The 25225-nt window shown below is 40.3% G+C and overlaps 1 long non-coding RNA gene and 1 pseudogene across 4 annotated transcripts in view; one reads left to right on the top strand and one right to left on the bottom strand.

Moving 5' to 3' along the window:
• The window catches only part of LOC138846050 (uncharacterized), a 31649-nt pseudogene extending 11843 nt beyond the window's left edge, over positions 1-19806 (bottom strand).
• A 2590-nt stretch (positions 19807-22396) lies between these two features.
• The window catches only part of LOC103349764 (uncharacterized), a 15081-nt gene continuing 12252 nt past the window's right edge, over positions 22397-25225 (top strand). For 3 of the 4 annotated variants that reach the window (XR_016233472.1, XR_016233466.1, XR_016233473.1), the window contains exon 1: positions 22397-22515. This is a non-coding gene — a long non-coding RNA (uncharacterized LOC103349764). Of the gene's footprint in view, positions 22520-25225 lie in introns of all 4 variants that reach the window. The other variant, XR_016233471.1, reaches the window with a different exon arrangement.

Here is a 25225-nt window from a genome sequence, read left to right as displayed (position 1 = left end):
ACAGAAGATCAGTTTAGCATACATTAAGTCAAGATTTCAACAGTTTGCTCCCACACAGAAACATAAAGTGAAAAATACTGTTTGAGTACTAGTTATAGCATTAAATCTCAATGTACAGCACACTAAGGACAAAGATCCTACATGAGGAGTAAGTGCACAGTGACTCCTGTTGTTGACTTAACAAATTGACACTCTTGTTTATGGCATCAGTAATCACCCTAGGCTCTTGTCATGAGCTGCCAAGGCTATGGAAGCCCCCTGAGTTCACTGACTCTGATAATTTTTAGACAAGGCAATGGTCAAAGTGGAAGTTCTCTCCTCCCTTCAGAGAAGGTACCTCCTTCTTTGAGGACCCATTCTTTCCACTGGGATCTCACTCACAGAGATCTTTCATTTAGGTTGTTATTTTTCCCCCCCAGAGTGTCTTGGCTTTCCATGCCTGAAATAGTCTCATGGGCATTTCAGCCAGATCCGCATGCCTTAAGGGCTGATTATGAGGCGAGCTCAATTCACAATAGCTAAGACCTGGAACCAACCCAAATGCCCATCAACAGTAGACTGGATAAAGAAATTATGGGACATGTACTCTATTGAATACTATACAGCAGTCAAAAATAATGAAACCCAGTTATTTGCAACAAGATGGAGGAATTTGGAAAACATCATGCTGAGTGAATTAAGCCAGTCCCAAAGGGACAAATATCATATGTTCTCCCTGATCGGCAACAACTAACTGAGCACCAAAGGGGAAACTTGTTGAAGTGAAATGGACACTATGAGAAACAGTGACTTCATCAGCTCTTGTCCTGATAGTTGATGTACAATGTAATACTTTATCCATTTTAGTATTTTTTTTTTGTTCTAGTACCATTGGTTGAACTCTGTAATTAACACACAATTATTCTTAGGTGTTTAAATTTTAACTGAAAAGTGATCCCTGTTAGGAATTTGGAAAACATTATGTTGAGTGAAATAAGCCAATCCCAAAGGGACAAATACCACTTGTTCTCCTTGATAGGTGACAACTAACTGAGCACCAAAAAGGAAACCTGTTAAAGTGAAATGAACACTATGAGAAACAGTGACTTGATCAGCCCTCACCCTGACTGTTGATGAGCAGCTTAATATGTTATGCCTCTTAGTATTTTTTTTGTTTGTTCTACTTAATACTTTTGGTTGAATACTGTAATCAATACACAATTCTTCTTAAGTGCTGAAACTTAACTGAAAAGTGATCGCTGTTAAATATAAGAGTGGGAATAAGAGAGGGAAGAGATGTGCAATTCGGGACATGCTCAAGCTGACTTACCTCAAACAGTATAGTTAGAAACATACCAGGGGATTCGAATTCAATCCCATCAAGGTGGCATGTACCAATGCCATCTCACTAGTCCCAGTGATCAATTTCTGTTCACAATTGATCATAATGATAGGACTAAGAACCAAAGGGATAATATAAACAAGACTAGTGTCTGCAAATACTAGCTGATAGAATCAAAAAGGGAGAGAATGATCCAACATGGGAAGTGAGATACACAGCAGACCCATGGAATGGCAAATGTCCTAACAGCACTCTGGCCTCAGAATCAGCCCTTAAGGCATGCGGATCCGGCTGAAATTTTGCTTATTTATTTTAAAAGATAGCTCTTAATTTCAGTGACCTTTTATATTTTTTGTTTCAATTTTGTTTATTTATTCTCTAATTTTAATTATTTCTTTCCTCCTACTAATATGGGGTTTGGATTTTTGTTGTTTTCTAAGTTCTTGAAATGCATTGATAGCTCATTTGTTTGGTACCTTTCTAGTTTTTTCATGTAGGCACCAATTGCTATAAACTTCCCTCTTAACACTGCTTTTTCTGTATCTCGTAAGTTTTGATATGAGATATTGTCATCTTTATTTGTTTCCAGAAATTTTTTGATTTCTATTTTGATTCCTTCTATGATCCAATGTTCATTCAAGAGCATGTTGCTCAGTCTCCATGTGTTTGCATATAATCTAGAGATTCTTGAGTTGTTGATTTCCAGCTTCATTCCATTGTGGTTAGAGAAGATGCATGGTATGATTTTGATTTTTTTGAAATTGCTGAGACTTGTTTTATGGCCTAGCATGTGGTCTATCCTAGAGAAAGTTCCATGCACTGATGAGAAGACTGTGTATTCTGTAACCATGAGGTGAAAACTTCTGTAATTATGGTAGGTTCATTTGGTCCATAGTGTCAATTAGCTGTGTTGTTTCTTTGTTTATTTTATGTTTAGTAGATATGTCCATTGATGAAAGAGGGGTGTTGAAGTCCTCCATTACTATTGTGTTGCAGTCTATGTCTCCCTTTAGATTCATTAAAATTTCTTTAAAACAGACTGGTGCCCTGTAATTGGGTGTGTATACATTTATCATAGTCACATCTTTCTGCTTAATTGATCCCTTCATCATTACATAGTGCCCCTCTTTGTCTCTTTTAACAGTTTTTGTGTTAAAGTCTATTTTTTCTGATATTAAGATGGCTATATCTGCCCTTTTTGGTTTCTGTTAACATAGAGTGTCTTTTTCCATCCTTTCACTTTCAGTTACATGTATCTTTGTTGGTGAGATATATTTCTTGTAGGCAGCAAGTAGATGGGTCTTATTTTTTAATCCATTCAGTCAGTGTGTATCTTTTAACTGAAGAATTGAGGCCATTTACATTCAAGGTAACTATTAATAAGTAACAGGTTGGCGCTGTCAGTTTTCCATAAATAATTCTATTTTTTACTTTGCATTTTCTTTGTACTTTTACTGGGAGAGTTTCTGCCTTAGCATTCTTTCATAGTGATACCTGTCTTTCTGTGTTTCTGTGTGTAGCACATCCTTAAGCATCTTCTGTAAGCCTGGACAATTGGTGACAAATTCTTTCAATTTCTGTTTTTTATGGAATGTCCTTATTTCACCCTCATTCATAAATGAGAGCTTTGCATGATATAGTATTCTGGGTTGACAGTTTTTTCTCATAAGATTTGGACTGTATCTCTTAAGATTTGAACTATGTTCTCTCCAACCTTGTAGGGCTTCTGATGAGAAGTTAGCTCTGAGTCTAATTGGAGATCCTCTGAAAGTAATCTGGCATTTCTCTTGTGCATGTCTTAGAATATTTTCTTTATGTTTTACTGTTGAAAGTTTGACTACAATGTGTTATGGTGAAGATCTTTTCTGGTCATTTTTATCAGGAGTTCTATGTGCTTCCTATACTTGGACATTCTTTTCTTTCTCCAAATTGATTATGTTTTCTATAATTATTTCACTAAGTAGGCATTTTAGTCCATTCCCTCTTTCCACAGCTTCAGGAATTCCTATGACCTGTATTTGGGGTCATTTGATAGTATCCTATAACTCTCTAACACTGTTCTAGAGTTTTCTAATTTCTTTTTTTTTTTTAATCTTACTGAAAGATTTCCAAGGATTTATCTTCTAGCTCAGATGTTCTTTCTTCTGCTTCACCAAATCTGTTGTTAAGGCTTTCCACCACATTTTTATTTGATCTATTGAATTCTTCATTTCTAGTATTTCATTTTGATTTATCTTAAAAATCTCAATTTCATGGGAAAATTTTTCATTCATGTCATGTATGGTTTTCTTTAGTTCATGGATTTGTTTCTGGTTTCTTTTGAGTAATCCTATGATTAATCTTTTGTTTGTGTGTATTTATTCACTTTTAATAGAAAGCTTTTATTTAATAAATATAAATGTCATAAGTACAACTTTTGGATTATAATGGTTCTTCCCCCCATACCTGCCCTCCCACCCCCAAACCATCCCTCCTCCTACTCCCTCTCCCATCCCATTCATCATTAAGATTCATTTTTAATTATCTTTATATACAGAAGGTCAACTCTATACTAAGTAAATATTTCAATAGTTTATACCCAAACAGACACACAAGGTATGATGTACTGTTTGAAGACTAATTTTACTGTTAACTCTCATAATACAACACATTAAGGGCAGAGGTCCTACATGGGGAACAAGTACACAGTGACTCCTGTTGTTGATTTAACATCATAAAACACTCTTATTTATGATGTCAGTGATCACCCGAGGCTCTTGTCATGAGCTGCCAGGGCTATGGAAGCCTCTCGTGTCCACAAACTCCAACATTATTTAGACAAAGCCATAATCAAAATAGAAGTTCTCTCCTCCATTCAGAGAAAGGTACCTCCTTCTTTAATGGCCCCTTCTTTCCACCAGGATCTCACTTACAGAGTTCTTTCATGTAGGTTATTTTTTTGCCACAGTGTCTTGGCTTTCCATGCCTGAAATGCTCTCATGGGCTTTTTAGCCATATCTGAATGCCTTAAGAGCTTATTCTGAGGCCAGAGTGCTATTTAGGGTATTTACCATTCTATGAGTCTGCTGTGTCCTGCTTCCCATGTTGGATCATTCTCTGCTTTTTAATTCTATCAATTATTATTAGCAGACACTTGGTCTTCCATGGTTAATCTTTTGAATTCCATTTCCAGCATTTCATCAATCTCTTCATCTTCACATTCTAATATTGAAATGTTGTGTTCCTTTGGGGAGGGGTATCATATGTCTTTGTTATTCTTGTTTCTTGAATTTTTATGTTTATTTTTAGGCATTGTGATTTTTTCCTCTGATGGCTTTTATCTTTGAATTATGCCTCTGTGGATTAGTAGAATGTCTGCACTTTCAGTGAATACCAAGAGATGTATGCTGGGCCGGTGCTGCGGCTCACTTGGCTAATCCTCCACCTGCAGCACCGGCACTCCAGGTTCTAGTCCTGGTTGGGGTACCGGATTCTGTCCCGGTTGCTCCTCTTCCAGTCCAGCTCTCTGCTGTGGGCCAGGAAGGCAGTGGAGGATGGCCCAGGTGCTTTGGCCCTGCACCCGCATGGGAGACCAGGAGGAAGCACCTGGCTCCTGGCTTCGGATTGGTGCAGCGCTCCGGCCATAGCGGCCATTTTGGGGGTGAACCAATGGAAAAGGAAGACCTTTCTCTCTGTCTCTCTCTCTCTCTCACTGTCTAACTCTGTCTGTCCAAAAAAAAAAAAAAAAAGGTGTGTGCTGGGTGTGGCCAGGGAGCTCTGTTCAGTGCTCTAGTATGGGACAAGTATCCAGGGTAACACCCAAGTTGGGAGTGGTAGCTCTCCTCTTAAGAGAACAGTGTAATGGTCACCTCTTTTGGTGTGATCACCTCCTTACCTCCTCTCCTACAAACTGAGCACTGCCAGGGTATTAGCCTCCAGTAGGTTCAACACTCATCCACAGCACTCTATGAACCACAGAAATGATCTGTGCACTCCTTACGCTGAGCATGGACACCACTGCAATGACCCTCTCCAGACAACAAAAGAGCTCCACGTATGTGAAACCAAACCCAGTGATTGCCCAGAGACCCAGCTACACCCTACACCCTCTCATGTAGCCACTGAGTCCCCACAGTCTCAGCACACAAAGCTTCCACAGTTGCTGGGAGCAGAGGTTCCGCTCTGCCCTGCCAGCCTCTCCAGTACACAGAGAAGTAGATGTTCCTTGAGTCAGCTCTGCCTAGGTAGCTTGAGCCCTAGAGCTGTGGTATGTTGGGAGTCTGGGGCACCTCTCCGTCCTACACGTGTGCCCAGCCACCTGTCAGTCCTCTCAGTCAGGCTCAAGGTCAGTGAGGACTACGGACTTTTCCTCCCACTAGAATCTCTGGATCACACACATACACAAAAGCCACTGGCCAAATGTTGCCCTCTCCCCACCACTGCTCCCAACACTGCCAAGAAGATATTGTCCTTTCTCAGCCAGTTGCTCTGCAAACACAGAAAGGCTTCCACAGAGGCCACCCAAGCCCAAAATGGCTCCCGCCCTTTCTCAGGCAGGCAGCAGACACTATTGTGGGGAGGATGGGGTAAGATAAATGTGCCCCTTTTATTTCCACTGGGTCCACAGGTATCTGCTAGCCCCCAGGGTTCCAGTCTGGACTCAGCCATGCTCTCCCTTCAGCTATATCACCATGGGTTCCTGCAGTCTGGTCTCACCTCCATCTCCAAGCTGTAGCCCGTTCTAGCTCTTGGCAGCTGCAGTCATGTGTTCTGTTTGTGTTCATGCTGCATATCTGTACCATCCACACAGGTCCATGGCATTCCTCTTCCTGTTGTACTTTTTAATGTGATTTTCTCTCTAATTCTCCCCTGAGGGTATATGTCCTACACTATTTTATTTTATTTTATTTTTACTATTTATCCCTAGCCTAGTGCAGTACATTGTTCCTTATTCCACCATCTTGGAATCCCCCTAGGTTCACACTTTAACTGATTACAATTCAGTGCCAATGCTCCACACACTTTACTGTGCTTTTTCTCAATTTAAGTAGATTTTCCCGGTCTTTAGGTATACAATATGATGTGTTGCTGTACATACACATAGTAGAATCTAACTAAAGTCAAGTAAATTAACATAATCATCTCCTCATGGTTACCTTTCTTTTGAAAGTAAAATTATATTAATTTAAGGTATGCAATATGATGACTTAATATACATCAATGTTATGAAATGATTACTGCCATAAAGTTGGTTACCAGGTATATCACTTTACCTAGTTACCTTTTTTGTGAGTGTGTGGTAAAAACATTAAAGATCTCTCAACAAATTTCAAATATACAGTATGGTACTTTTATAGTCACCATCCATGCTGTACATTAGAACCCCACAACTTACTCATCTTATAACTGAAAGTTTTTACCCTTTGACCAATATCTCTTCATTTCCCCTATTCATCCCCTCTGTATCTCCTACCCCCACAATCTACATTTCACTCTCTGTTTCTATGGGCTTGTTATTTTGTAATTCTACATATAAGTAAGACTTATTTCACTTAGTATAATGCCCTTAAGTTTCATCCATATTGTTGCAATGTTTCCTTTTAAATGGCTGAGTAGGCTAAATAATGTTCCATTTTGTGTAATATTCCACATATATAATATTCCATTACATATATATATTTCACAATTTCCTTGCCCATTCATTGATAAATGGACAGTTAGGTTGCTTCCATATCTAGACGACTGTCAGTAATGCTGCAGTGAATATGGAGTGCAGCTTTTTTTGAGACACTAATTATATTTCCTTTGGATTTATAAACAGAAGTGAGATTGCCAGATCATATTGTAGTTCTATTTTTAATTTTTTGAGGACTCTCTTCCTTACTGTTTTCCTTAATGGCTATGCCAATTTATAGTCTCACCAGCAATATACAAGAGTTCCTTTTTCTCTACTTTTTTACCAACACCTTTTTTTCTTATTCTTTTGATAATAGCCATTTTAATACAGGTGTAAAGTAATATCTCATTGTGATTTTGATTTGCGTTAGTGATACTGAATACCTCTCATATACCCATGGACTACTTGTATGTCTTCTTTGAGGAAATGTCTATTCAGATCCTTTGTCCATTTTAAAATCAGGTTGTTTTTTCCTTATAGATCTTAGACAGTAATTGCTAATCAGATATATGATTTGCAGACTTTTTCTTCCATTCCATAGTTTGTCTTTTCATTTTGTTGATTCTTTCCTTTGCTCATGCAGAAGCTTTTTAATTTGATCTAGTACTATTTGCTTATTTTTGCTTTTATGCTTCTACACTTTGATGTTATTCTAAAGGTCTTTAGTGATCTTTTTGCCAAGGCCGATGAATACTTTTCATTGTTTCCCTTGCTTTCTTTTTAGGTATTTGATATCACCAAACACTGTCTGCTTTTTGGAATTCCTTCCTCTCTTTGTTTCCATTACAATCCATTCTCCTGATTCTCATGATGAGTCTCAGTGTCTCTCTTCTCAGTTTTCTTATCTTGCTCCTTCTTCTGTTGGTCAGCCCTTATATATCATTGCTCCCAAATTTAATCCTTTACGCGTCTATCCTTCTTACATTGCATATTACTATCTTAACTTCAATTATCATTCATCTCCAATTTTCACTGTCCCTATGTATTTTACTTATCATGAGTCTGTCTAGCAGGCTGCTATCATCTCTAGGTACTGATCACAGCATGACTCTGATTTGGCAGAGCAGAGGGAAACTGGATCAGAAAGTGGAGCAGCTGGGACTTGAACTGATGCTATATGGATACTGGCATCCCGGGCAGTGGTCTAACCTGCTGCATCATATGCATCTTAATGATTATCAGCTTCCTAGATCTTTCCCCCTGCTCTGCCAACTCATAGTCTTGCTGTGATCAGTACCCAGGGATGATAGTAGCCTGCTAGAAGACTCATGATGAGTTAAAAACATAGGGACACTGAAAATTGACCCCAGATGCTTATTTAATGATTTTCAATGATATATAAAACTGTCAAATAGATTGGAATACTAACAATACTGTATATTGAAGAATACTTTTGCTCCTTGTTATTAAGGTACATAGTAAGCCTGATTATAATCAACACATTACTTTGTGGGTCTGCTAAGGTGGACTATTATATCATCACGGTAAGAATGGTTTTGCTAATGGAGTTCACCTTCATCATCGGTTGCATCCTCCTCCAACACTAGCGACTGGTTTGTCATTAGAAATGGAAATTCTTCAGATCTTACCTCCAGTAAGTTTTACTAGTTGGGGCAATGCTGGGATGGGACTTGTTCTCATTGTCTTCTCAGATTCTTTTTCTGTACTTTGTACCTGAATCATCTTTTTCTAGAATTGTAAATGTTTTCTTTGAATCAAAGTACAGTCATCTTAGGCTTGTTTCATGTTCACTCTGAACCATCATTCATTGTCTTCAGGGTTTCACTATTACCTAGGTGGTTTATTTTGTCGGCTTCCAACTTCTTGAATTTATGGTGGACCTCAAGTACCAAAAAATGGTACTGACAACAAGAATGGAGGAGTTTTTCAGAATTTTTCCTCTGAGAAAGTTACTGAGGGCTTCGCAGAAGAGACATCTGAATTGATTCTTAGAGGACAGGTACAGGTTTTCCAGGCAAAATAACTGGTATTTCCAAAGACAAAGAGACTTTCAAAATCAAGCTGCTTTCTGTAAGCTTTGAAAATGTATTATAGTTGTGTTGTTAGAGGATGGAAAGTGGTAAGAGAAGATCCTTGGCATGAGACAGAGAGAGCTCCCATTCACTGGTTCACTCCTCAGATGCCCACAACAGACATGGGACTGACGCCAGAAACTGGGAACTCGATCCAGGTCTTCCATGTGAGTGGCAGGAATACAGTCACGTGAGGCATCACCGTTACCCCCCTGGGTTCACATTAGCAAGAGTCATGAACTGGAGTTGGGAGTCAAACCCAGCCACTGCACTGGGGGACTCAGGCATCCTAACCAGTTCCTTAACCACTAGGCCAAATGCCTGCCCTCAGAAAAAGTTTCTCTTCTGTTGTGGAAGCAGCGTTACTGTGGGGAGCAACTGAGACTAGACTAAGTTACTGGAATTAAGACTTATTCTATGCATCTGCTTTCCCACAATATGGCGCTGAGAGAAAGAGACCAAACAACCTCTACGCCGCTGCCTCATCAGTTTGACAAGCTGCAGGAGCTGATCCTGCTCCTGATTGGAGGAGAGCAGCATGCTCGGCGTGTGGGTAGCAGAGTTGGGATTGGTGGAAGAGGACTATAAAGGAGGAGAGAGACAACATGCACCAGGAACATCTATCTGAAGGAACACCTGAGCAGCCCCCAAGAGAGCCGGCCGGCAGTGTGCCGCTCCTCCGCGGAAGTGGGGAAAGTGGCAGGGGGAGCCGCCCCTCCACGGAGGTGGAGGGGTCGGCAGCCAACCCAGGAAGGACCAGCAGCAAACCCGGGAAGGGCCAAGCAGACAAAAGAACAGCGCAGGGTCCTGTGTCGTTCTTCCGTGAATGGGGGAGCAACAGTTACCATGGAAAGAGCGCCTAACATACAGCCTAGCACATAATAGTTATGCAACTGATGCCGACTTAAAGCTGAATTGACTGATGGATGGATATAAGGCAGATGTTTGCATGGGAGATAAGTAGTTTCTGAAGCTCTGGGGTACCAAATGGGTTCTTGAGTAAATATATATACCTATGATAGCTGTAATTTCTGGCCAAAATTGTTACAAATCAGGAATGTTTGAAATCAGTCTCATCCCAGTGTGATGCAGCCTTGAATCGTCTCTTGGGTTCTCTGCCATAAAACTTGGCAATGCTACTTTCATCGCACTTCACAGAGCCTGTGTTCTCATTGCAAGAAACTGACCACACTATATAATTTCATCTCTAGGGTCCAGACTTTCTACTCTATAACAAGGTTTATAATTCTCAGGGGCCAGTGCAGAGGGTAAAGCCACTGCCTGCAGTGCCAGCATCACATATGGGCACTGGTTCAAGTCCTAGCTGCTCCTCTTCTGATCTAGCTCTCTGCTATGGCCTGGGAAAGCAGTAGAAGATGGCTCCAACGCTTGGGCCTCTGCACCCGTGTGGGAGACCTGGAAGAAGCTCCTGCCTCCTGGCTTTGGATCAGCTCAGCTGCGGGCATTGTAGCCATCTTGGGAGTGAGCCAGTGGGTAGAACACCTCTCTCTCTCTTTCTGCCTCTGTGCCTTTCAAATAAATAAATAAATCTTTTAACAAAGGTTTATAATTCTTTTTCCCCCCAGTAACGGTCCTCTGTTATAGAAATCTATATTAAACAAATAATCAACATCCAAGAAAAAGGTTTTTTGCACAATTTTATTTAATCAATTTAATGTTTGTTTTAATACTTAGCCTTTTCATAAACTATTACATATTTGCAGTAATACTATGGAGTTTTATATTTGACATGTTTACATTAGATTATGCCATGACTCTTTTTCCATGTTGTTTTAGTTACTGTTTTCTTAATTTTCCTTGTACCCACTTCATCCCACCACCTACAAATACTAACAGCTTAATACATTCTAACTCCATTCAGTTCTCATAAAACCACATACAAGCTTCATCACACTTCATAGAACCTTCAAAACATTTCTAGAAAATGCATATTATAAAAAACCATGCATGAATTTAAAATATTTATACCAAATTAAATTTATCTTTTAGTTCTTTTTCTATAATCTTTTGAAATGCATATCTTTGCTTATTATTTGATGAAAATGGATCACTTCATGTAGTTCTCTGCTATTTATTCTCCTTATTTAATGATATACCATGGTTATATCTGCTATACCTCCAAGTCAATAAATCTTTTTTGTTTTAAGATTTTTTTTTATTTGAAAGTCAGAGTTACACAGAGAGAAGGAGAAGCAGAGAGAGAGAGGTCGTCCATCCGCTGGTTCACTCTCCAATTGGCTGCAAAAGCCGGGGTTGCACCAATCCGAAGCCAGGTGCCAGAAGCTTCTTCTAGGTCTCCCACGCAGGTGCAGGGCCCTAAGGACTTGGGCCATCTTCTACTGCTTTCCCAGGCTATAGCACAGAGCTGGATCGGAAGTGGAGCAGCCGGGACTTGAACCGGCGTCTATATGGGATGCCGGCACTGCAGGTGGCAGCTTTACCCGCTACACCACAGCACTGGCCCCTGTTTTAAGATTTTATTTAGTTATTTGAGAGGTAGAGTTACAGACAGTGAGAGAAGAGAGACAGAGACAAAGGTCTTCCTTCCACTGGTTCACTCCCCAAGTGGCTGCAACAGCCAGAGCTGCACCAAGGCTAGGAGCCAGGTGCTTCCTCCTGGTTTCCCATGCAAGTGCAGGGGCCCAAGCATCTGGGCCATCCTGTACTGTTTTCCTGGGCCAAAACAGAGAGCTGGGTTGGAAGAGGAGCAGCTGGGACTGGAACCGGCGCCCATATGGGATGCTGGTGCCACAGGCGGAGGATTAATCTACTGTGCCACGGCGCCAGCCCCCAGGTCAATAAATCTTGATCTAATTTATTCCAAATATACCTGACAAATAGTGTGTCACTTTTAATTCAGCATTTTTTTTTATTAACATACAATCAGGACTTTCTAATTCCTACCAGCAATGTTGCAGTAAACATTCTTTTTTTTTTTTTAAAGACTTTTTATTTATTTATTTCTTTGACAGGTAGAGTTACAGACAGTGAGAGAGAGAGAGGTCTTCCTTCCGTTGTTTCACTCCCCAAATGGCCACAACAGTGGGAGCTGCTCCAATCCGAAGCAAGGAGCCAGGAGCTTCTTTTGGGTCTCCCACGCGGATGCAGGGGCCCAAGCACTTGGGCCATCTTCTACTGCTTTCCCAGGCCACAGCAGAGAGCTGCACTGGAAGAGGAGCAACCAGGACTAGAATCTGGTGCTCATATGGGATGCCAGCACCGCAGGCAGAGGATTAACCTAGTGAGCCACAGCCAGCACCTCATGCAGTAAACATTCTTATATGAAATCCTTCATGTGCTATTATTTCCATTTATATGGAAATAATATTTATTATAATTAATTATAATTTAAATTAATTACTTATAAATTAATTATACATAAATGGAATATTGTTTATCATAAATAAATAATATTATATGGAAATAATAGCACATGAAGGATTTCATAAAAGAAGGATTTCCTAGATTAAGGATTTCCTAGATTAAGCCAAAAGTATATATAATTTAAAATTTAATAGATGTTGCAAGGTGACCTTCCCAAAAGACCTTAATCCTACCATCCCAGAAGCTTGACAACTTGTCTGTGAAAATATCCCAAGAAATAGTAAACCATATGCTTAAGAATGAAAGCTCTAGAGCAAGACTACTTGGTAAAAATCCTAGCTCTTCTACTGCAACCTGTATGATCTTGAGCAAATTAAGTAATGATGCTGTACCTCACTTCCATATCTGTTAATTGGAGATGATAATGGTTGTTACCTAAAGGTGCAAAATGTTTTAGACAGTGCCTGGCACATGGTAAGTACTAAGGATTGGCTACAATTCTAATTATAATGAGCTGGAATATTAATATAGTCAATTCATTCTACTTCCATCAATGTTGTTTGCTTGCTTGCTTGCTTTTTTGTTATAAGGACATGGTAGAAGATTCTCCCTACATATTTTAATGGGAAAGAACCATCTTAGTGGTTACTAACACAAGAAAATCAAGAATGTTCAGCTGTCCATAGCTATAATACATCATTTAACATTGTACCTCAATGTGTTCTGAAAGACTTTCTTTCTGTCTGCAAATTGTGGTTTAATGAGCCTCGCCAGAAAGAGCAATGTTCCTAAACGGTGCACAACAGCAACAGCTCATGGCCATATTGGTGCAGAATTCCTCCCAAGTTTTCACAGCAATAAACCAAAAAAGTCTCCTTCTCTGCCTTCTTTTTTATTTGAGAAAATGTAGTTTTGTGTGAAAGGAATCAAGTGCCAAAGAAAAACTGTTTTTTTTTCTTTTACAAAGGATAGATGGTAAACATTCCATTTTATTGAGCCACTTGATATATCAATCCACTCTGCATTTTCCAGCATGTTTTGTTGGAGCGTGCAATGAACATTCCAAGTACGTATTTACACTTAGTTCCAGTTTAACATGGATGCAAACAAACAGAAAGATCAAATATTTGGAACGTCTTCTGCAGATTACTTTTGTGATTATGAGACAAAAGAAGCTTCTGTAAAGCAAATTTTAGGGAATGTTGTGGAATCAGCTTACACCATGTCTTTTGAATCCATCAGGCACTTTCTGAGCATTTGTTATAAACAAGATACTATCCTGGAGGATAGCGTGGCACTGCTGTAGTAGCGACTAATCAGAGTGCCAGTTCTGGTCTGTCACTACCGCTAATGCAACTGAGAAGGCAGTAAATGATGGCCCAAGTACTTGAGCACCTGCCACCCATGTGGGAGACCAAGGTGGAGTTCCAGGCTCCAGGTTTTGGCCTGGACCAGCCCTAGCTGTTGCGGCAAGTAAAACTGCAGATCTTTCCCTCTCTCTTTTTCCTTCTCTGTCACTCTGCCTTTCAAATAAATAAATAATCTTTTCTTTTATTTAAGCACACCATCTTGGAAATTGGTAAGAATGGAGCATAAGAGAAATTGGGATAAAGCACTTCAAGGCAGTGATAAACCATGCGTTAAATTTCTCTTAGTATCAAGTAAGAGAAAATCCCATTCAAACTGGCTTAAATAACCAAGCAAAAGAATTATTCATTCATACAATGAAAAATACAGAAGGGCTGTCTTTAAATGAGGTTTATTCTAAAGGCTCAAATGATATTATTGGGACTCAATCTCTCCTATGTGTAGGCTTCACTCTCAGATTCTTTGCGGCAAAAAGGTGGCTTATTACATATAACTCCATGCCTGTGTCCTCTCAGATTCCAGCCTAACAGAAAATAGGACTTTTCTTCCACAATATCATGATGTAAGCCTTGGATGTGATTTGCAGTAGCCTGGGTGTAGTGCAAGCTTATCCCTAAATGTATCACAGTGGCCCAAGGGATGCCATGATCTAAGTAGTCAAGACTGACTGACTTCCCAGCTCTGGAGACAAAGGTCAAGTTAGCACTGTCAAAGCAAATGGCCCAAGGTTGAGAGAATGGGTGATTTTTCAGGGGAAGTAAAAAATGAGAGAGGGAGAAATAAATTCAAAATGGCATATAATAGAGCAATAAACAGTATAATGAGAAGACAGGATAGAGAAATATTCCAGCTCTAAGGATCTAAGAAGTAACTATGGAAGTACAACCAAGAAGAAAAGAATTCAAATCCCTTCCCATTCTGAAACTTTCTGATTCTGGAGATTTCCCTAAAAACACAAAGCTACTATAATATATTGGCAGGAGTGAGCATTTGGCCTAGTGATGAAAATGACTGACTCCCATATCAGAGTGTTTGGATTTGTTTCCTGGCCCCAACTCCTGATTTCAGCTTTTTTCCAATGCATACCATGGGAGGTAGCAGTGATGGCTCAAGTAATTGAGTTCCTGCTACCTGTGGGGGAGAGCTGGGGAGTAAACCAGTGGATGAAAGCTCTCGTGTGTTCTCTCTCTCTCTCTCTCTCTCTCTCTCTCCCTCTCCCTCTCTCTCTCTCTCACATACAAGTTTTGAAAATCTTGGCAGTGAGAGCTAAAGCTTAAGAATTCTTTCTGGCTCTGAGGTTAAGTAAGACCCAGACCTCTACCTTACATAATCTTGGTTATCAAAGCTTGTTGGCTCATCTGTAAAATGGGAGTAATAATAGTCGCTACCTCTTGAGACTTTACAAGGTCTAAAGGTGAAGATGTTTACTGCAACACCTCCATATTAGAACTAGATCTCCACGTCTTGAGACTGTGCATGTCTTTATGCCAGCATCTCCCATTTCCTTTGAAGCCCATGAAGTTGGAGTTCCTCCTCATACTAAAGACTTGAATGATCTCCTATGGCTAAAGTCAGTGGATAATTCTCAGCCTTTATATGATTTGACTTATGATAATACCAGTTATCTTGGTCACTTCGTCTTGAAATTCTCTAATCCATTTTCTAACTTTTTTTTTCACTGTCAGGTTTTCTTTCCATCAATACTGCCCTTTCATCTCTTAATTTTTCTCTTGATCCTCTTCCTTTGTTTACCTCTAAGGCTTTAGGTTTCCTTGGAGTCTATGCCTTGCCCTTGCAGTAGTCATCTGATAATATCCTGGCTGCCCACTAATTTTTAATAGCTTTTCTATATTAATATGAGAACATTCCATACTTAAGTGGAAAGTTTTCCAAAATAATAATAAAACTCACACACCCAGTTTCCCTTGCAACAAGAATGCAGGCACACTGTTTTAGCACCATCAATCAGTTTAAACTATATAGACCTAGAAATTCCAAATTCTTTAGTTATTATCCCTCACTCACTCTCCCTGTCTTCCCAAGCCCTAAGTAACCAGTAATCTACTTTCTATCTCCATAGATTTGTTAGCTCTGTATATTTTATATAAACAGAATAAAATATGTGGTCTTTGCTGCTGATTTCTTTCACTTAACATATGTTTTCAACACTTATCCATATTGTAGCATATATAATAATTCTTTCTTTATGACTGAACAATATTCCATGTGTGACTGTATCACATTTTCTTTATCCATTCATCATTTGATGAACATTTGGGATGTTGTAGACACTCTTATTACAACTCCTTTTTTTTTTTTTTAGTGATAAGGAAACTGAATTGTAAGTAATAACGACAAAGTTTTGTCAGCTAGAAAGAAGTAAGTTGGAATTGTTTGAATGCTGTAATTGTTACTCTTGATCACTGTGCAACTGACTCTTACCATGCCACGCAGCCTATAAACTCAGCACAAAAAAAGATGGGAAGGCCAAGAAAATTCTCACTGGAAATCTTTTTAGGAGCATGACTAAAATGTCATCTTAAGATGACATTTTATCTTAAGAAACAAATAAATGGAACAATCCAAAATTTTATAAGCAATTTTGGAAAATAGAACTTTATTAGATTTTGAAACAATATAAATCCACCATAATTAAATATTGGTAGCTAATACTAATGTGGAATCATAAGTTTCTAAGAATAGTTGTAAATGTTTTACATATATTAATTAATCTTCAAACTAATCATTGGAGGTGAGTATAAAACAGTGTTTCCATCTTGCAGATGCAAAATAATGAGAGCACCTAGGAGTTTAAGAAAACTGCCCCCACTTTACAAAGTTGTTGGGAGGTAGAGCTGGTTTTGGAATTCAGGTAGTTTGACTCTAGATTTTGGATTCATCATCACTATATTCATCAGTCAAACAAGCAGATACAATCAGTGTAAAAGAAAGAATGGTTATCAAATCTCTAAGAGGGAGATCATTGAATTTTAAGACACAGAAGATACACAATAATAAAATAAATAATAAAACAATACATTCAAGTACAAAAATATTTTATTTTGTTTACCTGTTAAGCCAACATCAAGTGAAAAACAAATTGGAAGTGTTTAAAGCAAGCCAATATAGAAGATGAAAATTAGTTGACATGAAAATTAGCAAGGAAAATGTTAAAGGGACAGATGGGAAGATAGAAAAAGAACATGAATAGATTATGCCCACAAAAGAAAAATTTACTTTTTTACTTACTTGAGAAAAAAATATTTAACTTCATTAAAAATGAAAGAAATGCAGATGAAACCTGCGAATTTTTTTCTTATCAAATAAGAAAAGTATAAAATGCTGAAGGAAACTACCCAGTCTTGGCTAGTATGTAATAAACAGACATTCTCAACCACTGCTGGTTTTCTGAGTCTCTTTGCATCTGACCTACATATGTATATCATTTTATCTCTCCTGAAAATCTAGCCTAGTGAAATTTTAGAAAATATGTTATATTCAAAAATATCCATAATAATTCACTTGAAAAGTATTGGAAACCTTACAAATACATAACAATGAAAAAATAGTTACAGAAACTATTAATTACTATATAAAAATCATTAAGCCATTAAAATTATGTTTAAGAGAAATACATTCTAGTGTTCTATTGCATAGTAGAGTGAATATAGATAATGATAATACGTTCTGTATTTTTTAAAAAAGTAGAAGAGGAGGGCCAGCATTGTGGCTTAGCAGGCTGAGTCCCTGCCTGCAAACCAAACATCGCATATGAAGCATATGAACATCTGTTTGAGACCTGCCTTCTCCACTTCCAGTCCCGCCCCCTGCTAATGTGCCTGTGAAAGCAGCAGAAGATGATGGAAGTCCTGGACCCCTGGACCCATGTGGGAGACCTAGAGAAGCTCCTGGCTCCTGGCTTCAGTGTGGCCCACCCCCTGCTGTTAGCCATTTGGGATATGAACTATTGAATGGAAGATCTCTCTCTCTCTGTAACTTTGCCTTTCAAATAAATAAAAGTAAATCTTAAAAAAAAATAGAAGGATTTTGGCTGTTTTCATCAAAAAGAAGTGATAAATGTGTGTGGAAATAGTCATGTTTACCCTGATTTGAACTTACATGATGTATAAATATATAGAAACATCACATTATACCCCATGAATATGTATAATTTGTATGCATCAATTTAAAAATAATAAAGTAATTAATTAAATGCTTACTCAATAAAGTCTACATTGGAGGAAATATTCCTGTTAGATTTTTAAATTTATAAAAACCAGGACACCATTTATATTTATTACCAGATGCATTTTAACACAACTACATAAGAAACAACATACTAAAAGACTAAGGAGAAATGTTACTAAAAGACTAAGGAGAAATGTATCAAATATACTAAATTGTTCAGGAATATTTTCTTTCCACCTTTTGTTTCTTGCCAAATATTCTATAATGAGCACTTAATACTTTCATGGGAAAACACAAAATAAACTTTGCCTAAACAAAAACCACGTTAATGGGTGTGTGTTAAATTGGCTGATCCTAAATTCTTCCCGGCTCTCACTGCCACAGCACAGGGGAAGCAGTGCGGGTCTAGCTCTTTGAAGAGCCAGCTCTGAAGATAAGCCCCATTTGACCTGTGGGTTTGCTGATTTGCCAGTAATGCCAGATAAGGAATTTTAAACACTGAAGGCTCCTATGGAGCCACTGGCTAGTTTGCATCAGGAGAGCCTAATCAGCCCAGTTTTTGTTTCCTCTGGTCAGTGGCCCTGAAAGATGGTGAGGTTATCCTGCAGCTTTTCTCTCTCCAGGGTGATAGGCTGCTCCACTTAGAGAGCAGAGGTGGCCGAGGAATGCCTGGCTGGAGAGATAGAGGAAAAGGACACCCTGTGGTGAGCGCAGATAAGATCTCCAAACAGAGACAGTTGTTCTGGGGAAGTTTCCCAAGTAAGAGGAGCACAGAAAACCCTCCAGGGAGTAGGGACCCCATGTGAGTAGGAAATCCCAGGCAGGGTTAAGGACCTTCTGGATTTCATTTGCCAATTATTTATTGAGCTCCTGGGACTAGCAGGCTGTGTCCCTAACAGGCTTTGCTAATGGAATCACACAAAGGGACAAAAGGCAGCCAGACCGTTAGGCCCAATGGCCAGGCTGCTAAGGCTGTGACATCAGAGCCGCCTAAGCGTTCTGGAGGAAGTGGACTGTAAAGCAAAAACCTACAAGTTACTTACCTTGCCTGTGGTGTGAAGGCAGGTGGGAGAGAAGGGGTAGTGTTCAGATGGAGGAAATTGCTAAGCCCTGCAGGCCAGAGAGAACATTTGAAGAAGCTTCAGAAGTTTGGAATGGGAGCAAGTGTTGTGCCGTAGTGGGTTAAGCCACCATTTGGGATGCCTGCATCCCATATTAAAGCGCTGGTTGAAGAACCGGTTACTCTGCTTCTAATCCAGCTTCCTGCTAATGTGCATGGTAAGCAACATATTATGGCCCAAGTGATTGAGCCCCTGCCACCCATGTGGGAGACTAGGTTGGGATTCCTGACCCTTGGCTTCCATCCACCCTGGCTATTTATATAGCCAGGGAGTGAACCAGCAGATGAAAGATTTTCTCTCTTCTTCTCTCTTTCTCTCTTCTTCCCTCTCTCCCTCCCTCTCTGTCACTCTGCCTTTCAAGCACATACATCTTAAAGAGAAGTTAGAAAAACAGGCAGAGAAGAAGTGGTTTCCTGCAGCCCTCCCTACATTGAGTTACTTTGAGAAAGGTGAGAGGAAAAGGAAGAAAAATAGCTTTTCTAGAGTTTTTTTCTTCCTCCGCTCAAAGCCTGACCATTTCCTTTGGCTCAGAGTAGGCTGTTCTTGGCCTTCTTACCCCTGTGCTGCTATGTCAAGGTCGCAGAGGAAGTGAAGGTACAGAGGCAGCCCAAGGTTGAGGCCTAAGACCCATACAGGCGTTGCTGCCATCACAGAGGTGAGACTGGGCATCCGGGCCAAAGATGCCTGACCAGTGGTGTTGCCCTGAAACACCACAGCTGCAGTCAGTTTCAGTTCCAAGGGGCCAGCTGGAATGTCATGCACTGGGAATGTCATGCAGTCGCTATGCATATGTTGAGTACAGAGTGGGTGCCACAGATGTAATTTGCAGCCTTGTTGGGAAGCTGATATGTGCATATCTGAATGGCATATATTTACTTGGTAGGTGACAGTAGTGCAGTGGGAATAGAACAAACCTGGAGAAAAAGATGAAAAAACAGCCTATCCTAAAGTAGCTCAGGATCTAACAGCCTGTGCATACATGTAGGAGTAAGAACATGATATGCAATGGACATTGAAACGCAATTTTAAACGTGCTTAATTGTTTTATAAACCTATTTAGATGGATTCATTTGCTCTCTGTCCTCTTGTTCAGTTCATTTAAGAGCTGAGTGGACTAATTAGTAAGTGTCTTGCAGGTCCTTCAACAACAAAAAAGCCCACAAGAATAGAATAAGGTCTAGAGGACACCAAGGCAGAGAGCCCTGAGTTTGAACCTAAGATAGCACTTATTCCACTTGTGACAATGGTCATATTACTTCACCTTTTTCAGCCTCGGTTTCCCCATCTGAAACAGCTAACAACACCTGTGTGTTACAGGCAATGTTAGTGGCCAAATCTGTGAAGTGTCCCATTGGTTTACTCTCAGAACTCTCCTGGTTTTGTTTAGGGGAGGACATCTCATCCATGCTCTAAGGTAGAGATGGGCAAACTTTTCTCTAATGAGTCAGGCAATAAATATTTTAAACTTTGCAGACCATTCAGTCTCTGTCACAGCTCTGCAGCTGTAGTGTGATGAAAACAGCCACAGAAAATATGTAAATAAATGAGCGTGGCTATGTTGCAATAACACTTGATAACAACAGGCAGTGGTCCAGATCTGGTTGTTGTTTTCCCACCCCAAGTCTAAGGCATCCACAGCAATCCTCTTCTCTAGTTTCTCTGCCTCCTTTGCAAAAATGGGTATCTGCATGGCCCAGTTGTGGAGAAGGCTCAGGAGGGAATTTCTGGGAAAGTTTTTGCTAATGTGCTGGCCCTGACCTTCTCTCTTAGTTAAGGAATGTGGATGTGATATCTGAGGCTGATCCAGCCATCTTGAAATCATGAGATGACAAACATCAGATTAAATGTTAACTTGCTAAGGATAGGGATGGAGTTAGAGACTAGTTTCTTGATTTTATCACTGAGAAGCTGCACCCATGTCAGCTCCATCTAGTGGACTACTAAATACATCATTTTTTATGCACTATAGTCAGTTTTTCTGCATTGTTCAGCCAGGTCTATATTCCTAAGTAATTTCAATATGTCATGCATATTAGATGAGATTTGTGTACAAATTTTGTGGCATATAGCAGATACTCGACGGTTCTCATCACATTTCATTTCCCAGAAATTTGATATTATTCCCTTCGTGAGAAATATTAACAATTTTGCACAAGCTGCTTTTTTTAAGATTCTTTTTTTGAAAGACAGTTACAGAGAGAGGGAGAAACAGAGATCTTCCACCTGCTGATTCACTCCCCACATGGCCACAATGACCAAGACTGGGCCAGGCCAAAGTCAGGAGCTTCTTCCAGTCTCCCACATGGGTGCAGGGACCCAAGCACTTGGGCCATCCTCCACTGCTTTCCCAGGCACATTAAGCAGGGAGCTGGATCAGAAGTAGAGCAGCCAGGAAGTGAACTAGTGCCCATATGGGATACCAGTACTAAGGTGGCAGCTTAACCCACTACACCACAGTGCTGGCCCCATAAGCTGCTTTTTTAAAGATTTTATTTATTTGAGAGGTAGAGTTACAGACAGAGAGAGGGAGAGACAGAGAGAAAGGTCTTCCATCTGCTGGTTCACCCCCCCCCCCCACAAATGGTCACAATGGCTGGAGTTGCGCTGATCCAAAACCAGGAGCCAGGAGCTTCTTCCTGGTCTACCACGCAGGTGCAGGTGCCCAAGGATTTGGCCCATTTTCCACTGCTTTCCCAGGCCATAGCAGGGAGCTGCATTGGAAGAGGAGCAGCCAGGACTCAAACCAGAGCCCATATGGGGTGCTGGCACCGCAGGCAGAGGCTTAGCCCACTATGCCACAGTGCCAGGCCCACATAAACTCCTTTTAAGAATAAGTCCACTGGGACCATCATCAAAACACAGTGGATTAAGGTGCCACTTGCAACTCAGGTGTGCCATATCAGAGTGTTGGTTCAAGTCCCAGATGCTTTGCTGTCTGCTAATGTACCTGGGAAAGCAGGGTGGATGTCCTAGGTCCTTGAGAGACCCAATGGAGTTCCTGGCTCCTAGATTCCACCTAGCCCAGACCCAGTTGTTCCAGTTATTTGGGGGAGTGAACCAGTAGATGGGAGATCTGTGTGTGTGTGTGTGTGTGTGTGTGTATCTCCCTTGCTCTCTGTAACTGCCTTTCAAATAATAATAATAATAAACTTTGAAGAAAGAGAAAGAGATGTCCTCTGGTATTCTCAGAGTCATCTCTAGTTTCGCTATTAAATCCCCAATGTTTCAGAAAGATCAGGAAATGGAAAAACTTGAAAGAAGACCTAGTTTAGCAGAAGCCTAAAATGAAAAGCTTTCAGGTGATAGTCAAGCAAATTGGACACAGGCTCCTCCCCTCGTAGCTATTAAAGAAGCTTGCCTTCTCCATTCCCTTCCTGAGCTGTTTCCTAAGACTCCTCATGGCTGCTTGCAAGAGACTTCAAATATGAAGGTGGGAAGCATGGAGGGTGGCTGGCACAACCCATGGCTCAAAGAAGACACTCAGTAGGTGGTATTCTATTTCCCTTGCTTCTCTTCTCCCTGCCTAGTACTCTCACACTCTCACTCTATTAAAGAATCAGACTGTGGGTGGGAGCCCCCTAAAGAAGACACTAGAACCCTGAAGAAGGAAGAGAGACCAGAGAATAGTAAGCACAAGGATTGGAAGCAACAAGGAACAAAGGTTTAAGAAAGTTCAGAGTCTAGCAATTCACTGAGTTTCTGAGAAGCAGGTGTCTATTGCTCGCTCTCTCGCTCTTTCTCTCCCCCTGTGTCTCAAAATATGGGGAAATAGGAATGGGTGCTTCACCTGACAGTTAAGACAACTTATGTCCCGCCATCAGGATACGTGGGTTCAATTCCCAGCTTCGGCTCTTGACACCAGTTTTCTGCTAATGTGGACCTTGGGAGGTAGCAAATGATGGTGCAAGTGACTGGAGTTTCTACCACCCATGTGGGAGACCTACATTAAGAGTTCCTGGCTCCCAGCTTCAGTACAGCCCAGTCCCAGCCATTTCAGGCATTTGTGGAGTGAACCAATGCACAGAAGCTCCCTATCTCTCTCTCGCTTATTCTCTCTCTTTTCTGACTTTTAAAAGAAAAATGATTGCGTGGGTGATCCCAGCATTGTTGCACAGCATGTTAGGCCACTGCCTTTGGCACTGGCATCCTATATCAGAGTGCCAGTTCAAATCTGAGCTGCTTGGCATTCTTTTTTTTTTAAGATTTATTTTATTTATTTGAAAGACAGAGTTACAGAGAGAGGTAGAAACAGAGAGAGAGGTCTTCCATCTGCTTCCATCTCTCCAGATGGCCGCAATGGCCAGACCTGCACCCATCAGGAGCCAGGAGCCAGGAGCCAGGAGCTTCTTCCAGGTCTCTCACATGGGTGCAGGGGCCCAAGGACTTGGGCCATCTTCTGCTTTCCCAGGCCATAGCAGAGAGCTGGATCAGAAGAGGAGCAGCTGGGACTAGAACCGGTGCCCACATATGGCATGCCAACGCTTCAGGTCAGGGCTTTAACCCACTGCGCCACAGCACTGGCCCCACTGATTGGCTTTTGATCCAGCTTCCTACTGATGTGCCTGGGAAGGCAGTGGGTAATGGCCACGTAATTGAGCCCCTGCTACCCATGTGGGAGGCCAGGATGGAATTACTGGTTCCTTGGCTTCAGCATGGCCCAGAGTGGCTATTGCGGCCATTTGTGAAGTGAACCCTCTGCTGGAATTCATTTTCATGAACCACTCACCTATACTCTCTCATTTGTCTCTTTGTTTTATGTGTGCAAATTTTGGCTCTTCCAATTTAGATAGCAAACTTATGGCAGAAAGCTTTTGGTAGATCTAACCAAATCAGGCACTTAACATGTATAAAGCATATTTATATATATATATATAATATTATATATATATAATTAACTGAAAATTTCAAGGGGTATTTTCATGAACATATTATAGATACAAGAAACATTTGAGGCTGGCGCCGCAGCTCACTAGGCTAATCCTCCGCCTTGTGGCACCGGAACACCGGGTTCTAGTCCGGTCGGAGCGCCGGATTCTGTCCCGGTTGCCCCTCTTCCAGGCCAGCTCTCTGCTGTGGCCCAGGAGTGCAGTGGAGGATGGCCCAAGTGCTTGGGCCCTGCACCCCATGGGAGACCAGGATAAGTACCTGGCTCCTGGCTTCTGATCAGCGTGGTGCGCAGGCCGCAGCACACCGGCCGCGGCGGCCATTGGAGGGTGAACCAACGGCAAAGGAAGACCTTTCTCTCTGTCTCTCTCTCTCTCACTGTCCACTCTGCCTGTCAAAAAAAAAAAAAAAAAAAAAAAAAAGAAAGAAAGAAAGAAACATTTGAGATCAAATAGTCTAAGTCTGATTTAAGCTACCTATTACAATATAAATTATATTAATTCTGTCTGGGAAAGGTTTTTTAAATTTAGTTTATGTTTGAACTATGATTTGTTCTTTCTCTAAGGGAGATAATTTCCCTATACCCAAACCTGTACAGTGTGAACTTGTGTCATGAGCCCAAGTTGTAGTCAACATACGACAATATGCATAAGTTTACCATTCTTTTTCTAAAATAAGCAAAACATTTATTAGACATGAATATCAGAGGCTGACCTGTAACTTTGGGGCAGTTTTCAAATATAGTTGGGCAAAATACTTAAGAGCAGTAGAGAAGTAAATGAAACTAGATGATTACAAGAAGCAGGAAAAAAAAGAAAAGATTAGTCTAGTTGAGACTTGCCTTAATTATACCCTATATGCAGTGAAATGTGGCAATTTGATACTAGTTGATTTAATGGTATAATCCCCTTTTTGCACTAGTAAATAGCCCCAAATTACCTTTTATACAAATTACGTTACAAAAAATGTGTAATTCTATCAAAGAGCTTGCTTAAACAAAAGGGATGGAATTTTAAACGTGGGCTGAAAAATAGAATTTTTTTTTCCTTTTTAAGATTGGAACCCCTGCAGATGCCTAGTTTTTTAAAGAAGTAGCAGATTTATTTTCTTGACTATGTAAATAATATATACTAACTATATAAAGTACAAGGAAGAAAATGAAAATTGTGCATACGTTCAAAATCCAACAGTAATAAAAAAAAATCTGGGATAGTTTCTCAGAAAAAGATATATTTCAATACCTATGATTAAGATTATATTGCCCATTATAAACATTTTCCCAGATCATTAAAAAGCTTCCCCCATTATC

The sequence above is a fragment of the Oryctolagus cuniculus genome, chromosome 1 (genome assembly GCF_051225735.1).
Source record: "Oryctolagus cuniculus isolate XC-2025 breed Fujian yellow rabbit chromosome 1, ASM5122573v1, whole genome shotgun sequence".
In the NCBI taxonomy this organism is placed as follows: domain Eukaryota; kingdom Metazoa; phylum Chordata; class Mammalia; order Lagomorpha; family Leporidae; genus Oryctolagus; species Oryctolagus cuniculus.
This window is presented reverse-complemented; position numbering and strand designations above follow the sequence as displayed.